Raw genomic sequence first — 15,530 nt, 5'->3', positions numbered from 1 at the left:
AGGGATGTTTCCAGGTTAAGGTCTTCCCAGAGCTTTTCAGAAATTGTTGTCGAAGCCTAGCAGAACAGAAATTGAGTTTGCTCTGGAGCACAACAGCTGCTGTGTTACCCAATAAAAAGATTTTCTATATTGCATTGCTGGTGTGCACCAAGCTTCTAAAATCATTACAAAAAGTAAAATCAGAAGTGTGTGGTGGAAACCAAAAGGGAAATGGCTGCATTTGAGTTTAGCACAAAAACCCAGTTATAATTTTACAGGAGAACTAAGGGAGAATGGAGTAAACTCCTACACTGCTCTTACTGCTTGGAGATTCTGCCACAGTGAGGCTGAGAGCTGAGAACAACCTGGAGACTGAATGTGGGTACTCACTCCCACAGGGATGCTGCTGACTGACTTAACTGGAACTATATCTGAGCAGAATGTTTCAGATCTTCTGCCCACTTTGTACGAGATCAAATTCCATCCACTCACTCAAAAGCAAGAACTTCTGCTTTCTCAAAAAAATTAATTGCAAATTTTAAACATAGCATAGTAACACAACATGCAAAAATAAGTTTGACTAGATCTAAGTGATTTTGCACTAGCATTGCTCTGCACACACAAATTCTCAAACTGTGGAAATAATGAGGTATTCTGATAATTTTTCTCTCAGCTGTACAGTAACAAACAAATCTGTTCTATTGTTTTTGAAGGCAACAGTGAAACTGTATGAGAAAATCTGAAAATGTGAGAATTATTGAAAAAGTCAAATAGTCTGAGCTTTGTAATTCACAGTTGTCTAATAAGACTAATGTTAGTTTTTTGACACATTGCCATCAATAAATTACAGGAAAATTAGCTGGGCAATTAGCTGGAAGCAAAATAAGCATCCTCATATTCTGTAAAACACAGCAAATTATTTTATAAATAAGCATTTGATCAAACAATCATTTGATCTTGAGAGCTGTGTAATCAAAGTTTTCAATCACTTCTCCTTAGCTGCCAAGAGTGTCAGCCTCACGGAAGCTCTATCATTTTGTCAACCTCCAGTGCACAGAAATGTTGAGGCATGTCCCCACAAGATGATCATCTGTCTGGCTTGCAGTTAAAGCCACGAGATGTTACTTTTTACATTAGCTGAGAATTGCCCAGTTGCAGTTTTTAAGTTTGTTAAGGATGACAAAGATGAGCATGACAGACTTGTGGTGATTAAATGCCTCTTGGATTTATTTCACAACGCGCTAAATGTTTCTTATGATACAATCTTAAAATTAGAATGAACTGATCTCGTACCTACTGAAGTTTATGACATGATGAATTCTCTAGAGGGTAAATTACAATGAAACATTGGTTCAAATTACGTGGTTATAAATGTAGCTCATCCAAAAACACCTCATGACAACAACATGAACTCTGTTCAGTCATTCAGTGTCTGATGTCAGCAAATGTGACCATTTTCACCTGATACAATCACCTTCACTCGGGGGGGTAACAGGCTTCACAAAGGAGCTAAAATTGTACAAAAGCTGAACTGCAACACTTTGCTGAGAAACACTTTGTATATTATATGCTAAAAATCAAGTGAGGTGTGCATGCACTTCACAGGTATTGAATTTGGGCTTGGTATATTGCTTTGTATTCAGAGTTCTGGTTCTTTCAGTTTCTTATAGTTTGTGGAATTAATTATGTCCACTTCTACCTCAAATGCAGAAGGGGAACAAATAATTTCCTTGGATAAACGGACTTGAACAGATTGCAGTAGACCACAAAATATTGATTATGTTAAGTTTGAACTTCAAATTAAGGCACAAATGAAGGTTAATTCCAGTTATTCATGTAAAGAGTCTTATGACTTCCTTTAAAAATATATTGAAAAAGTATCAAAACTGGTCATAAGCACTATTTTCAGTAACAAATTGAAGTCTACAGGCCTGAATTGTATATTCAAGGGTAGTGGATGTGAACATAAGGACCAAAAAAATAGATGATTTGCTAAGGGAAATGACATTTCTTTAAATTGCTCCTTCAAAAGGGCATTCTTCCCTTAATCACGTAGTTCTTTCCAAGGTGGATGATCATCCTGCTCAGGATGCAGAAGAGATGCAGTGGCCAGAGCAGCCCTGGATCCCAGCTAAGCCCAGCCACAAAGCTCCTTTGGTTGCCCTCAAAGTGGAACAGTGGGTCTGACTGCCAGGCTGCAGCTGGACACAGGCAAGGAGGGTTTGGTTCCACCTTTTCCTGGGCAGATCCAGCTCAGCTGGATGAGGGGCTGTAACCAGAGCTTCCCACAGGGACTTTGGACTGTTGTGTGCTCTCTGCCATAACCACACCAAACCAGCTGTACTTTGGCACAGCAGCTGGAAATGGCCAGCTCTGAGGGGTCAGGGACCTGCCCCTTGCTCTGGAGGTATCACTGCATTATTTTTTACTCCCCCAGGATGTTGCTGCTGTAATTAGTACTAAATTTGCAGTATATTGGTCTGGAGTCCTGTATGCACACATAATTTCAGGACCCTGCTGAATCCTGAGTTCAATCCTGTTTCTGTCCACAGAAACAGCCCCAGTTGTGCTCACACTTCCTCTGGAGCTGTGGAGGAGAATTCAGGGAAACTGAGTCTCTGTCACAGTAAAACCAAGCCAGTGTGAAGACAGTTTGAACAAGCTGGGGTTTGGGCCTTTACTGTCTCCTGAAGGTTCCAGCTGACAAGATAGACACCACTGAGGGAATTAAAATTTCTGACAGGCTCCGGTACCCTGAAACAGCTTCCTGGGTGAAATTAAATCCCAATGTCACAAGGGACTCTCCAGCTGTGACAGTCTCACTGAGGTGGTGTGGCCCACAGGACTTTCCTGCTTACATCTGTGGTCTTGACCACTGTGAAATAAATCCAGGGGAGTGTCTGTTTATAGCAGCAAGGTGGACCAAGGCTTTTCCACATACCTCTACAACCCAGTCAAACCCTTCTGGTATTTTAATACAAGGCTTTAGGAAGCTTCATATGGTTGTGTTTCCTTTTTAGCATTAGCACATACCCACACCCAGCACTTCATTTTCCTAAAATACAAATGTGTACATGTATAATAAAAACGTTGACAAGTCCTAGTCAGAATCTAAGAAGTTTTAGACCTGGAAACCTGTGCACCTAAAAAAGGATAAAAAGGGGCCCCTTGCACTACTAATTTCTGATTCCACAGCCTGAGGATGCAGAGCAGCAGTCCAAGGGGCACGTGCTACGGAATGTCAGCTGGCATCAGCAAAGGTGCCGTGGATGCTGCAGAGCTCTCCTGTAAGACTGCTGACTGTTTTCATGGCATCACATGAAACACAGAAATAAATAGCTTCTCTTCTATGATCACAGCATGAAAGTTTTGCTTTGCTGTCTATCCCTTCTCATTAAAAGCATAAAACACAACACAAGACAGGGATTAGACACAGAGCAGGCAAACGCAACAGAGCCACAGGGAAGAGCTCAAGGAGTAAAGGGATTGGCACATGTGCCAATAAAGGCAGCCCTGGTGTCAGCTACGAGTTGTGCCCTCAGAAGCAAGAACTGAATTTCACTCAGAGAACAGAGGAACAATAGGCACAGACACTCCAGACCACACAGGCGTGTACACCTAGTTCCTTCTCCTGAGCTTCAGTGCAGGTGTTAAAAGAAGCCTCTCCCCCAGCAAACTGTCATAAAACTGTTACTTTTTCTTTTCTCAAGTCCTCTTAAAAACAAACAGGCATACACTCTTTTCCTGTGAAGCAAGTTTAGGGGGTTTTTCCTATTTAAATTACAAACACATCAGAAGTCTCTCTCACCACAGTGCATCCTGTCTTTTCTCTGTCTGACATTTAGAGTACAAACTCTTTAGGGCAGGCTCTGTCTTTAGTTTTTATGTCTCATACAGAGCCAAGACATGTTCTCAGTGTTAACAGTAAGTTAAAAAGGCCCATCTACGCTCACATGGTTACATGATACATGCCCAGCTATCTGTGATACACACATGACATGGTCAGTAGAACAGGTCTGTACAAGCAAAGTCTCCATGTACACACAACAAAACAGATCCTGACTTGTGTGCTGGGCCTGAACACCTGGTACAGCATACACAGGAGGGCCTGGTTCATACATCTGATTTTCAGAAGTCCCCAGGATCACTGTAGACTGGGAGGAATAGGGAGAAGCAGGGAGGAGGAGGAGGGCAGAGGGAAGCTGCTGTGTCCAGCTGAGCTCCTCACGGTGCTGTTGGTGAGCTCCTGGGGAAGGTGGGGGTGACTCAGGCACTCAGACTGTGCACTGGACTGCAGGGCTGAGGGAGGGTGAGAACCACTGCCCAGTGTGACCAATTCCTGGGCAAAAGCAAAGCAAATCCATCTCCCTCAGCAGTTCCAAGCAGCAGCTCCAGTCAGGCGCCATGATGACATCAGCCCTGCTTTTGCAATTATTTAACCTCTGTCGTTCAGATCAGCAATGAACCAGCAAGGGTGACTAATACACACATCAGCCCTGAGAAGTTATCAACACACCAAACGGGGGGCTGGCCCTCAGGAGTGAACTCTTCTTTCAGGAGTCTGTTTGGTCTGTATTTGGGGGAAAATTGTACAATATTGAACATTAGGTGTCCATGAGAAGCTCCAGACAAACCCTGTGTGCCGTGGCAGTGTCAGTTCTTTTACCAGAAGGATGTAGAAATTTGCTTTTTCTCATTTCTGTGTGTCATTTTGCAGTACTCCCCCCCAACTGTGGCTCCTGCTCTCACTCCTCATACAAGCCTGGAAAAAGTAGCTTCTCTTAACAGACATCTACAATAAACATGCCGATACTTGAGATGTAAACTGAGAGGCTGGCATTATAACAGAGCCTCTAAATCAACCTCAGGACCTTGTTAGCATAATTAGTGATAGGACTGGTGGCTTACAAGATCCAGGACAGAAAATGGAAAAATAGTAATAACAATAAAAAAAATGCAGTTGTATCCTAGCAATTGCTGGGATGATTGCTGATGGTTCAAAAGCAAGTCATATCTTGCGTGAGACAAATACATTTTATATGATGTTTAATCTCACAGGAATTCTGCCGGAAATACTCAGAAGCTTGTTAGAGGAAAATATGAGAAGCTACTCATGTGAACAATAAAAGATTCTTGTGTGGTGGAGCTACTGTGATTCCCATGCTGCTAATAGGTGCACATCTTGCAATTACAAGCATACTGAAAAATAATGCTACATTCACTGCTCCTATTTACTAATTTGAAGCTTTGGAGAAGAAGACAGTCCTGGACATCCTCCCAGCTTAAAGATGGTAAGATGGAGAAGCACAGAAGAGGGGATTTGTTCAAGATCACCTGGAAATCAGTGGCAGCACCAGAAATATATAGAGCCCTGTCTATGAGGGATCTGAGAGCACTAGTAAGTTTTAATGGCCCTAATCAGTCCGACCTGCAGCCTCCACCCTCTGCCCATGGTCAGGAGCCTCACTGAAGCTCAGCCCTGGGTCTTTAGCCACGCAACGAGCAATGCTGAGTGCCTGTCCCCAGCTCACACACAGAGGTGCCTGTGCCTGTCCAGGGACCTTGTTGATCTTGATCCACTAATTTCCCAGCTTGACCTCAGGCCAAGCTCATCACTATGGACCTGCCTGGTGATAACTGGGCTGTGCCTGCCCATTATTAGCCTTGCTAGGCCTGATCCTGACCTGTGGATTCACTTCCTGGCTTGAGGTCGGACCTGCCTCATCTCCACAAAATTGTCTGATGCTCTGGAATCCAGGCTGAGGTTGGCTGCCACTCCCAGGCCAGCCCTGCCTGCCTCCCTTGAGGGCTGTGGGGTGGGCCCTGGCTGGTGAGGACCCTGACCTTGCAGCCACATTATCCCTGTCAGTTCCCCGTGTCTTTGGGAGCAGACAGTGCCTGCTGCACCCTGCCATGACCCTAATACACCACCCTGCCTCCCTTGTCTGCATAGCACCAAGGGCAGGAAGAGAAATGCCACGTGTTAATTTGATCCGGGAACACAGGCAGAGAGAAATAAGGTACAAACTCAAACTGGAACTCTTCTTTGTTCCGTGTTTTAAGCACGTCCTTCCTCCCACTTCCCATTAGAGATGACAGCATTGCCTGCCCCAACACAAGGCAGCAGCAAGAGAGTGAAGGGGTCATAGAAGGAGGTTCATGTTCTGCATCAGTGTCCCTTGAGAACAATAAATATTGGCTGACAAGAGTAGAAGCAAGAGGAATCAGGCTCTAGCAGGAGGAAGTGATCACAGCACAGGGCTTGAGAGCACAGGAAGGAAAGGCAGAGACCTGGGAAGGGGAAGCACTGTCAGATTACCCAGGAGGACAGCCAGAGGAGGCAGATGCTGCTCCTGAGAACTGATTTGTGTTGGGCTCAGCAAAGTTCTAGGGCAGCTCTGATATTTGGGGCTCAGAAAGGCAGAGGGGGTCAGCATGCACTGGATGGAAGATGTGAGATGGAAAGAGCTCACAGCAAAAAGGGCCAGGTTGTCCTTTGCCTGATGTTAGACACATTCCTGCTCCTAGCTGCAGCTGGGATCTGGCATCACATCCTAGCTGTGCTGAGAAGTCTTCGGTGTGGAATGCAGACCTGGATGTCTGGAGCCTTGGCTCCATGTATGGAGGGAAGAACAGCTCATCCAATAGTTTGTTCTCCAACTACAATCTCTCCTAAATTAGGCTTTTCACACAGAACAGTAGGAAATTCACATACAGCTCATGCTGAGGTTAAAAGGCAGCAATTGTCTAAATCTTCATATACGGGCAATTATTGGCCTTTTAATTTGGAAGCTAAAGGAGGTGACTCAACAGAAAAGGGTTCAGGCTGAATCAGCAAGATCTTTCCTGGGAGTTAGATATACAGCAAGAAAGCAAAATAACTTAGAGGCAAGCTGGAAGTTCAGGGTATGGAATGCAGCTTTTGCCACAGACAGTTTCTCTGCTTTTCCATTCCTGAGACACTCATGTGCAGCCCATGGAGTGAATTAAGAGAAGAAGGAAGTTAATACTTCCATAGCATCCAATACTTTAGGTGTCTACACACCTCCTTAGACACTGTTCACCTGTCTCCACACAACGGCTCTTCCATGAGAACTGGGCCTTGAAGGAAGTTTATTGTAATTTGGAATTAGAAATCTCTGTCAGCCTCACAAGTCACAGTGCTGAAGTAAAGCCCAAGATCCAGGCTTTCAGAGGAATGGATGTAGTGAAGGCAAACTCTGGATTACACTTCTCTGGGGTCCTGCAAGTGGCTAATTACCCAGAGAAGCACTGAAATTCCCTTAGTGTCTCCCTGCTGGAGGCATGCCAAGGCAGTCTGCCTTATTCTTACATAAAGTAGTATCTGAAGAAAGATCAAAGGATGAGACCAAGATTTCATGGCTAGTGAATCAGGCAAGTCTGTGGAGGGTTTTGATATGATCTTTACAATAAAGAGAAATCTTCTCTGCTCAGTGACATGTTAGTTATGGGATGTTCATTTTCTAGCTTTTACTATTATGAGTGTTAAATTCCTTGAATCAATTGATGGCCCTAAAATTTCACACTCTTCACATGGGGAAAATTTGATGCAGATGTTTTCAAATGCAATGTGGGCTCAGGTATATTTCTGCACTGAAAAGTCTGAGATTCCTTCACTTTCAAAGGGATTTGGGATGCTCATTGGGATGCTTTGGAAAAGGTCTCCTTAAGCAACTGTGTCCTTGCAGAGTTACCACTGAAGGCAGTGAGCAAGCCTGCCCTGTTAGTGAATGCTTTTAGGGACCAGCTAGCAGAGATGGACGTGGTGTGTTCCTGCCCCTTTGCCCTTTCTCCAGAGCACTTTAAAGCACTCTGTAATCATAAAAGTAGGAAGAATGTGCTTTCCTTCTGTCCATCCCCACCCTGCTATGGGAAAGAAAAGAGTTATTATGACAATTGGGCAATTGTAAACCAGAGTAATTAAGTGATTTGCCAAAGGCCAGCTAGCCAAACTGGGGAACTGAACCCAAGCGTCCTCATTGCTGCTCCTCCCCCGGAGCCGATACACACAGACCCTGAAAGGTCGGAATCCTTCTTCCCTGGGGAAGATTTCATTTCCTCCTTTGAACACTGAGGGAGGGGCCCCTCTAAATCACAGGTTAGGCAGGCACTCAACTGAGTTAACACGATGTACTTCCCTGCACCATGTCTTGGAGGTGTAGTTAGGTGTTACTACATGCACTGCTGCAGCTCCTAGAGGTCTCTGCCAAAAGCAAGCCCCATTGTGTTGGCCACTGTTCACACACAGTATGAGAGAGTCCCTGCTCCCAAAGAACTTTAATATTCTTTGATATTTCTGGGAAACGTTTCATGAGAGAATTTCAACACAGAGTACAGGGCCTATTTCTGCCTTTTAACTTAGATTACACCAGGATAACTCCACTGACTTCAACACAAACCTGTCAGAGATGAGATTACAGATCCATTATGTTGCAGTCTCTCTTCTTAAAAACACTGGAGCATGTATAGCAAATAATCAGGAAATTAGTGGACAGGTGGCATTAATTTTCTCCAATGTCACCAATTTGGTTGCTGTTGTGGAAACACAGCAAGGCACAGCAACTGCTATTTCAGTGCAGAGAGCCATCCCTGAGCCCCAGATGGTGACCATATGATCTTTCCCTCTTATGGACCATAGACACGTTTCCTACCCTTAGAATTTGACTTCTGCTTGCAAAGAGGTCTCACCTAAATCTGCCCCCACATCTTACCCCCACAGCACCTGGGTGCAACACAGGTCCCTTCAGGAACCCAGCAAAGACCCAGACAGTGGGTAAACAATTTGTGGAAAAAGCACAACCTGACTCAATTAGAATTTCCTCCATGAATAGCTCCCTATGTCAGAACTTAAGGCCCCAATTCATAGGGAAATCTGGGACCCATTTCCTCAGGAATTGCTAGCTATTTACGCAGAGAAAGTACTGCATTCTGATTTTATTTTTCGGACAGTCTGGGGTGGGCTTTATGCTCACATGAATAGACTTATGCTGGATGTATGCTGGGCTGGTAGCAGTGACATGTGAAGAGATCTGTACCTCTAAACTTGTGTCCTCACCACATCTCTTCTCCTTCTCCTGGCAGAAGGCATTCAGGTATCAGGAAATGCTGATCTGCTGCTGTAGGTGAACACACTCCTCCACCCAGCCCAACTTTGTCAAGAGCCCAGAAACTACACCTGGGTGGTACAAAGTAGAGTAATTTTCTGTCACCTCCTTGCTAAGGAGCTCATGAACTCCCAAGGCCCAACATACAGCTCTAGCCATGATCTGGAGAGTGTTGGAGTACAGGGGGATAATAGTTAATACACAAGAACTATCTGTGGCCCCGTGCATCCCATAAAACACACCTCTCTTAGAGTTCTCTTAGCACAGGTGACATCCTTCCTCAGGAAAGATACTCCTATGGATACTCCTTTACTGTGGCAAATGGGACTTGTCTGTGGAGTAAGATATTACAAGAAAATGAGTCTGGTACTGTCTGACCCTCAAGCAATAGTTACAATAATCTCCCCAAACCTCCAGAGTGTATAATGCACCCTTTTCAAAGGCCCAGCCTTAGCCACACACTCCTGTACAAACAAAAGTGGATCTAATTCCAACTCCTATGGCCTTTCCTAGAGTTAAACAAAGCTTTGTAGAGCTGAATGATAACAAACCATAGAGAGAGAAACTGCATGAAGGAAAAAAAAGTAAAACATTTGAAAAATTCTTATTTGCCTAACTCCCCTGATTTCAGCAGAGCTGTATAACTTTATACCAGCTTCCAAGTTCGTGTCTCTTTTTCAAAAATCTCTTTTCTAACAAAGTCTGAAAGCAGCAGAGGAGTTCAGGCAGACATGTGTAGGCTGTCTCAGACAGCAGGGGCTTCAGGCAAGAAGAATTTCAGGCCAACAGCAGCAAGAAAGAGAAAAGGTTGGTGGTGGAGGAAAAGAAGATGAAGAGGGAAGCAGTGAGAGGCAATTCTTGTGGTTTGGAAGTTCCTGTGGCTCTGTGTACAGTCAGCATTTCTGTCTGCAAACAGAAACATTTCTATTTGCTTTGCAAGCCAGATTTCTCAACCTTTGGCCTTCTGACCTTCACTGTATCTGGCACTGATCAGGTGTGAGATTGCAGCTCCCTGCTCACAAGGGCAGAGCTTTTTCTCTTGGTCCAGCAGCCAGGTGAGATGGGGCTCCCCAGAACAAGACTGACACTCACTGTGGCAATGGCAGAGCAAGGAGAAAGCCCCAGAAACACTCTGCAGAGGAAGGTTTGCCTCAGCTTAGGCTCTTCCACATCATCCAGTTCTAATAAAATCCATCCAGACTTCAGGAATGAGTATCTAGGCATGAGCTGCACATTTGCTAAGAATCAGACCCAGGTTCCACCTGCTCAGAGGTACACAGTTTTATCTGTCTCTGTTGGACTCTGCCAGAAGAAGAGAAAAGCAATGTCTATATTTGGCCATTCTGGTCATTCAATTTGTCCTTATCAAATAAAAATAAAATAAAATAAAATAAGGGTTTTTTGAAGGCAGTACAGTTTCTTTATACCACATGCCCATGTTTATTGACATATAAAATTCCCTGTTTGACTACACCCCACCCAGGCTCTTGTACACACCTGCATAAGTCTATAATTTTATCCCATGAATCATTCTGTACCATCAGATCACACCCAAGTTACCAGAACTTTAAGGAAGTGGCAAGTTCATTATGCTGGTTTTCATCTTTCAGTTTTAAAAATTAAGAATATTTTTTTGATGCCCTAAATCCCTGAGTATTTCTAAAAAGAAAAAAAATTACAGGCAGAAAGACCAGGTAAATTAATGAATTAAATACATTTAACAAAAGTGAGGGCAATGGAAGGGAGAACTAATAAATTACCTTTAAGAGGCTGTTTGGACCCATCTTGCAGGGGCTGTCTACATTATGGGGAATGGCAAAGCTGAAGCATTCTAAATGGGTCAAGCTCACCAAAAATCATGAGACTGAGAAAAAATTGTAACTTCCAATTTAAATTAAAGGGGTTTGGGTTATTTTCCTCTGTGTTTTGCAACCTTGGGAAAGTATTGAGGCCACGGTTTTAAGCACTTAAGCAGCCTTTGAAGGACTTTTTTCCCAGGAAAGTGGAAATTTTCAGCTAAATTACTTATGTCAATAGCTAGGTGTTTAAGCAAACAACAGAAAAGTTTGCAATCCAAAAAGAAATCCAAATGGCATGGTGTACAAGAGCAATGCTGCAGAGGTTCAGGCTGCTTGGAGAATGTTCTTTGTTACAAACACAAAATGCAGAACACCCAGCAGCACCCAGAGATCTTCAGGCAAACATTTACAAGTTGCATTTTTTCACTTTTGTTTACAACGTAGAACATATTTCTATCTTAGCAGATATTTTTCACTTTTAACTTCTCAGAGTTATTTTAGGGTTACCAAATACTGCTTGGGTTGACTGGCTCTGTAGTTCCTAGGATTAGGCTCAGTGTGCTTCTTGACTTGCAGCCATTTGGCGGCCGCTTCGTGGTTACACAAATGTAACGTGCAGCTATGACAAGAACTTCTTGACATTCAATTATAAAGTGATAGGCAGCCAAATAAGAAAATGGGATTACCTCCTGGGCAACTTAAATTTATGTAATATTGCCATTGGGTTGTTTTCTAGTCAGGACACTTAATTGCTAAGAAATGTGTTTACAGCTTGGTGTGTGCATTATCCATTTGGGACCATGACAGGAGTGACAGAATGGTAACAGAGGTTGGCCAACAGTCTGGAAGAGGCTGCCACCAGTGGGGAACTCCACCATGGTGCAAATGCTGGACATCCATAATAACAACTGTCTCTGAGGAAATAAAAAAAAGCAGCAAGGCAGTGGTTGAAGTCTCTTACCTGCCCTGAAAGGGTCGAGGTTTGCAGAGATGATTGGCTGCCTTAGAGCCCAGATCTAGTTTTTCTCATGCACATTCATCATGCTTTATTGCTTGCTAATGGAACGACAAAGAAGAAATGGTCTAAATCTAATCATGCTGCAGTTGAGTCTGTCTGGAAACCCGCAGCAACATCGAGTATCAGATACCTCAGTGGGTCTCCCATGCACACACTCCCCCTGGTTAATGGCCTCCCTGCTCAGCACACCGTTACAGCAGGGCTCCTTAATTCCCAGTCCTGCACAGTCCCACTGACATTGCATTTGTTGTCCCCTCACCGTGGTGTTTGGTGCTATCAAAGTGCCGCCGCCACTCCAAGGGCTGCACTTATCCAACCTCTCTCTCCCTGTGCTCCCAGATCCTCTGTGATTGGCAGGAGGCTCTGGGCAGCAGACAAGGTGAATCCTGTAAACATGGCAAGAGATAAGGCAACAGCAAAGGGAATGATAACCGCAAAAGTAGCTCACAGGGTTCAAGGGATGGAGGAACATGCACTGTTTATTTTCTGTGCTCTTGGATCAGCTGCAATTCCACATGTAAGCAAACTCGTTCCGCCTCAGCTTTAGGACCTGGAAAGTCCCTTAGCACTGAGCACTATTTAACAAAGAATATATGCTTTCTTTATCTTTTATCTATATAGGAAACAAAACAAAAACAAAACAACCGAGACATTTGAACAATGCCTACAGCTCTGACTTAGGCCATGTCTCTGCCCTTGTTTGCACTGATGTAAATCAGAGATCGCTGCGAGAGATTTAAAATTGGCCTTTAAATTTCTTATCACATCACTCCTCTGCTCTGCCAGTGATCTGTTCTGTGTGTTTCTAACAACAGTGCCCATGCTTTTGCCAAGCCACAGTTACACATGGAATGCTTTCTCTCTCTCCAGGTACACACAGTGCCTGTCCCTTCTTCTACTTTCATATAAAATACGCAGCTTTCATCCCGAGAAGTGCACTACCAATTATATCAATCCCAGAGTTTTTTAACTCATTTCCCCACCATTTGCTCAGCTGGCTTGCCCATCCCATTTGTTTATGATGAATTTTTTATTATATTAACAATTACTTATTCCCAGGTGCATTTAACCAGAAGAGCAGGAACAGAGAGAAGTAACAGACTTGGGACTGCCTGGGCTTGCATGGTGGCAGCAACAATACATTTACAGGCTTCAAAGGCACTGATGGAGCTCCTTCTGCATTTTGGGGGGCTCATGACTAGAACTGGCTGGTAAAAGGTGATTTTGAATGCACAGGGAATCTCTTATTCTGGTTTGCTTTAGTTTAAGGGAACGCAGCAGCATTTTCGCCTGAGAAATCCAAGGCCATGCCTTGCATGGCACAGCTGTGAACCTGGCAGTGAACTAGTCCATGCACAGACACGAATGTGCACACAGCTGCACACTCACACACCCTCGCACACACTCACACACTGCCTTACACACTCACACACTCACACACACACTGCACTGCTGCAGTGCAACTGCCAGCCACAAGAACACGATGTGAGAGGCAAGGCTTGATCTGCATTTGTCTCTCTGCCTTGACCCCTAATGCTCTCAGCACCACCAGGGCTCCTTCAGCAGCTCAACAGCTCCCTAACTTCTGTAATATCTGGGGCATGGATTAAATTCCATGGTCTGAATAATGGCATTGATTTTTTAATTTCTTCAGGAAAGTGATTTATTCTGTCCTTAAAATCCCTGTAACTGATGTGTATTATCCAGCACTGCCAAGTTTTGTCAAGGACTTGAGAGAAAGGGTGAATAAAGACACAGACACAGTTTTCCTCTTATGTCTGCAGACTACTCCTACCTCTGAGCTGCCAGGTAATATCATATAAGTCATATTAGCCCTTGTTCTCTTTCTATCCATGGTTGACATAATTAGTGGAGAAAAATTGATGTAGCTGATGGTGACACAAGGCTGAATCTGCATCAGTCTGAAAAGCAGGCAGCAATAGCACTGAGGAACGTGACAAACTACCCAACCCTACATACATTGTGCATTTCTCCATAAAATCCAGGCAATGTGGCCTGCATGGTTTTCAACTTGGATGCTTCAGCAATAAAAAGATTTTTGATAAAGAATGTTTAAGAAATAGGATCTGAAAGTCTGTATCAAACAGAAATGATCCCCAAGGTACATTAAGATCTGACAGTCACCACTCAATTAGGAAGTGGGAGACAGCTGTCTGTCTGTCACTCTTTCTCTTCCTTGAGCACAAACACATTCAAAGTCAATCCAGGTCTTTTTGTTTCATCAGCAGGTTTAGCCAGTTACCTGCTGGATGTGGAACAAGTTTAGGTACCAATTGTTGTAGCTCAGTAATGGTCCAGTGTTATTCTCCCTCTCTCTACTTACAATGTCTGACAAGCTAATTGCCAAAGGAAGGAGAAACCCTCTGCCAGACACTGCAGCTCTGGGACTCAGGTCTATTTAGATTTGCCATTTGTCCGTCCCCGTTTCTAAGCACAGTTCAGAGAACTCTCAGTGAAGAATAAGGCCCTTTCTCCTGGACCCTTTGAGAGATTTCCTATTAGTCACCAGGATAATTAAAGGTTCCAGTTGCATTGCATTAGCACCTTTCATGTCATTAGAGTCCAGCTGCAGTGTGAGAATCACATATTTGCTGAGACTCCTGTGCCAGCCAGCGAGCTGGGAGCAGAGCTTTACATTTCATCACTTTGTAAAAGAAATACAATTAAGCAGTGTTCCCTGATCATATTGCAGTTTGCAAGAGGGGCTCTAAGCACCAATCACTGGAATGTCTGGTCATGATTGTATTGAAATGGTTCCTTGACAATTGTGTTCCTATGAACACATTGTAATAAATCCATGGCCACCTAAGACTCCTTAACTGTCAGTGTACTGCACATGAAGCTGCTCAGAACCCCTCGGTGGAAATGCCCGTTGTGCCTGGACACAGCACATGGCATCTCCACTTGACTTTCAGCAAAAGCTTCACCCTTTATTAGTATTGCAGGTGTGGTGCCACAGGGTTGGGGAGTTCTGAATTCACCCTGCGAAGGCTACTGGTGCAGAGATTTAGTTTATTATAACATTGTTAATTGACAGACTTGTATGCCTGTCTAGTCAATAACAGCCTGCTAAAAATATGCATTAAGCAGAGAAAATGAATCAGCTGCTAATAGCAGTCTGCCTGATTGTCAGCTTCTATCTATCTTCAGGATTTGTCGGAACCCTGTCACTATTGTGCTCCGGCAGCTCCAAGCCTGTAACATATTTATCCTCCAAACACCCCTCTGGGGCAGGGCGGTTGTTGCTCTCACCAGTTTACAGATGGGAAACTGTGATATTGAGAGGGAGAGTGATTTGCCCAAGGTCACACAAGAAATCTGTAGCAAAACAGGGAATAGTTCATCAGTCTGACAACCCCAGGGGGATTAACCTACCCCCTGCCAGGACATCCTTCTTGTCTCCTTCCTCTTTCAAATCAGCAGAGTTACAGTGGTTTATACCAGTAGAAATTTGAAATTCCTTTCTGAGTGGATGAAATATGTAAGGCCCCCTTCTACAATTCCAAAATGCTGACATCCCAAAGCCAAACTTTAAAACATTAAATACACAAAACTTCTTTAAAACTAGTGCTTCCTTTAAACCAAGTT

General features: G+C 43.9%; 1 protein-coding gene across 11 annotated transcripts in view; it reads right to left on the bottom strand.

Annotated features, from left to right (window-relative positions):
- The window catches only part of MYL10 (myosin light chain 10), a 92,247-nt gene that overhangs the window by 65,606 nt on the left and 11,111 nt on the right, over window positions 1–15,530 (bottom strand). The window contains exons 2-4 of one of the 11 annotated variants that reach the window (XM_064394632.1): window positions 12,181–12,307; window positions 11,865–11,959; window positions 10,197–10,406 (exon numbers count right to left, since the gene is read on the bottom strand). The exons of 8 other annotated variants lie outside the window; for them this stretch is intronic. The gene's annotated coding sequence lies outside the window, so the exon portion shown is untranslated. The remainder of the gene's footprint in view (window positions 1–10,196; window positions 10,407–11,864; window positions 11,960–12,180; window positions 12,308–15,530) is intronic. 2 more of the 11 variants (XM_064394634.1, XM_064394633.1) reach the window with 2 other exon arrangements.

The sequence above is a fragment of the Passer domesticus genome, chromosome 19 (assembly GCF_036417665.1).
Source record: "Passer domesticus isolate bPasDom1 chromosome 19, bPasDom1.hap1, whole genome shotgun sequence".
NCBI classification, from domain to species: domain Eukaryota; kingdom Metazoa; phylum Chordata; class Aves; order Passeriformes; family Passeridae; genus Passer; species Passer domesticus.
Note: the sequence above shows the minus strand (reverse complement) of the source record. Positions and strands in the feature narration are given on the sequence as shown.